The sequence below is a fragment of the Hordeum vulgare genome, chromosome 7H (assembly GCF_904849725.1).
Source record: "Hordeum vulgare subsp. vulgare chromosome 7H, MorexV3_pseudomolecules_assembly, whole genome shotgun sequence".
NCBI lineage: Eukaryota > Viridiplantae > Streptophyta > Magnoliopsida > Poales > Poaceae > Hordeum > Hordeum vulgare.
In genome coordinates this window covers 404,621,254-404,624,534 of record NC_058524.1, presented here as the reverse complement: position 1 = coordinate 404,624,534, position 3,281 = coordinate 404,621,254, and positions in this window count along the sequence as shown.

The following is a 3,281-nucleotide window of genomic DNA, read 5'->3' as shown; positions in this document are numbered from 1 at the left end:
AAGAATTGTCATGATCCATGCATTAAATTTGTCGTGGTTAATTACTAAAAATTGTCATGGTCAATTAATAAAAATTGTCATAAAAATAGTTCAAAAATATAACGGTATCTTTAAATCTAGAAGAAAAAATAGTTAGAACATGTCATGACAACTTTAGCCGAAAAAGGGTTTCCCCCGCTTTGTATTACAAAGCAACCAACTGATACAGTCAATAGCACGTGCTGGGGCGGAAGCATCACAATCACACCCAAAAGAAACGAAAGAGAAACAACAAGAGAAAAAATGCCGACAACGGCGGATCAACGGAAACGAAGACGCTTCACGACCACTGCGCCCACCAAAGATCTTCCACCAAGCTCCAAGGCTCCGAAGCACCGGTACAAATCAACACCTCCAAGAAGGACCGCGACGATGACGACGCTGCTGCCAAGGGTTTCTCCCGGTACTTGACGAGGCAAGAGGAAGGGTCGCCCCCGACGCCCTCCAGGAAGGTCCGGCGGCACCCACAAGCGTCGTCGCGTCGGTGTCGGCCAGGCCGACAGGGGTTTCCCCCGATCCCAACCTTCACCTCGGATGCTCCAAAGCCTGCCACCAAAGCGACCACCATCTTGCGCCACCGCGGTCATGAAGCCTCCACGCCGTCTCACCACGGCACCATGAAGTGAGGCCTGCACAGCGGGGAATAGGAGCCGGGACTAGGGGCCACAACACTGTCAGCACGCGGGAGGGTACAACCTTCACCGTCGACGACGGCAGCCGACCGGGCACAATAGCAGGAGCATACCAGGCCCGTGGGCCCATAGGCCCGGTCGGGCTCTCCACGCCCGTAAAGCTCCCGCCATCGCGCTGCAGCAAGCGCGCCTTCGGTGTCGCCGCCCCCCGTCCAAGCTGCTCCTCCTCCTCACCACACAGACGACGATGAAGCCACGCCGGGAGTCGGCCCGCTAGGACCCAGATGAGGCCCACAGGGCCTAGATCTGGGCCGAGGGCGCGCCACCGGCCAACCTGCGTCACCACGCCGTCTCATCGCCAAGGGGCAACACCACCACCTCACGCGTCGCCGGCCACTGCTGCCGGGTCGCCGGACCGCCGTCGAGCCGCGGAGCACCGCCGCCGCCCCCATACCCTGGGCAAGGAGGCGCGCGGGGGGACAGGCAGTCCCGCCGCCGCCAACACCACCCGGCCAAGCGCTGGGGGCGGCCGTCGGCGGCGGCAGGGAGGGAAGGAGGAGCAGGGAGGCCGAAGAGGGGCGGGGCTCGCGCCGCCCCAGCCACCTCCCGGGGAGGCGGCCCGGGGCAGATCCGTGAAGGGGAGGGCGAGGGGCAGGGACAGTCGGCGGCGGCGGGGGCCTAGGGAGGCCGGCGGCGGAGGAGGAGGGAGGCAAGCCTAGGAGTCGCGGGGGTCGCTCATGACAATGATCGCAACGAATATAATTGAAGGGCAGTCATGACAGCTTTAGTGTAAACACTATGACAACTACAGTGTAACATCATGACAACTATTGCAAAAAAAATCATCGAAACATATCAACATGAGATCTAGTTTTGAAGATCTCGTCGAGACGGATTTAATGGTGAAAGCGGATTTTTAATTAAAATATAAAACATTTTTAAACCAAAAATTAAAAAAAAATCCCGCTCATGTCATCTATTTTGACGTGGCAAAATGAGTGGTAATGAAGGCGTGTGGACAAATTGCAAACGCCCACACGTGTGGGCGTTAGCTTTTTTCCTTTTAAAATACCACGGATAAAATCATCCAAAAAATCTTTGAGAATTTTTTAAATAACTAGTAAAATGCCCGTGCTACGCTACCGAATTACAAAAGATCGGGTGAGAATTGTTGACTGAAGTCTCAAGAGTCTGCTAAACAATTAAAGATATATCAAGACATACATCAAAGTGATGTCATACTCTTGATAAGTACACATCAAGCAAAATCAAACGTATGGTTTCTGACCGATGAACCTCCTCGTCCAAGCCAAACATTTTCTTCGCAATTTTCACTTTTGCAAAAGACTTTTTGTTCTTCCCACCCAGCTTTTTTCTTCTTGTCCCATATTGAAGGGGGCATAGAGCATGGAACAAATAGAAAAATCCGTCCATGCGCATTTGGCAATTGCGACCACCCAACCAGCTTTTGTTCAACACATGATCCACCTCGAGTCCGCATCCCATTAACTACTACAAGAATCTACCACACAAAAAGAAAACTGCTACATGAATCTACATACACCGCCACCATGAAGAGAAGCAATATTTTAGACCCATTCATGCTTAGTTACATACCTTAGGCATCTATGAGGCCATGGAATCATTTGCCAAGCATAGTATACCCTTTTTAGTCATTTGCTCAAAATATTGCCAACAATATTAGCTGTGGAGCTCTCGCTTCATCTACCTTGTCACCAAAAAAGGGTATGAAGTATATATTACAGTCTGTAGAATATTTACTATTTAGAGAAAGGAAAAAAACAGAACCTTTAGAGGGTCTATGGTATATTTAGGCAAACGAAAAAAACAATGGACAACACTTTCCATACATTTCCTATGGAACAAAATATGAAGTAAGCAATGCTCTGAATCATATGTGTATAGAAGGGGTAAGTGCACATGTACGTACATACAAAAAAAATTACTAACCAGGTTTCTGTGAAGATAATGTTGATAATAGATAGCAAGTAAACAAACATTCACAATGTGGCTCAAAAAATTAGATGTTTCACCATATATGCACAACCTGAAGTTAACACAAGAAATTAACACAGAGAAAAATATAACACAACAAATGCAAAGTAACACTTTATCACAAAGGGAGGAAGAAGATGACAAGACAAACGCTGTAGTCACAACATTTTGCAAAGATAATTTGCTACCTGTATCTGTCAATGATGAAAATGATAAAATAGGCATACGACACAACTACAGTCTGACACACAGAGGCAAATACTATTTATTCTCTTTCTAGGGCATAGGCCAACAACCATTAACGGCAATAGAGTTGATGTACTTCCGTGCTTATGATGAAATTATACCAGCTATTGGCAGCAAAAACATAGATAAATAGAATTGGCTGAAGTGCATTACTTGTATCGGGATTTAAAACAGAGACCATCCACCTAAATACCGACAGTACAGTAAAGCAATAGCCCTGAACTGTTGGAAACACTGATTTACAAAATTTTGAAGCTCATCTTCTAGATAATAGGAATCACCTAAGGATATAATACAGATGCATGAGCTTTGACATGATCAAGTATGTCGAGCATACAAGTTTTCTCC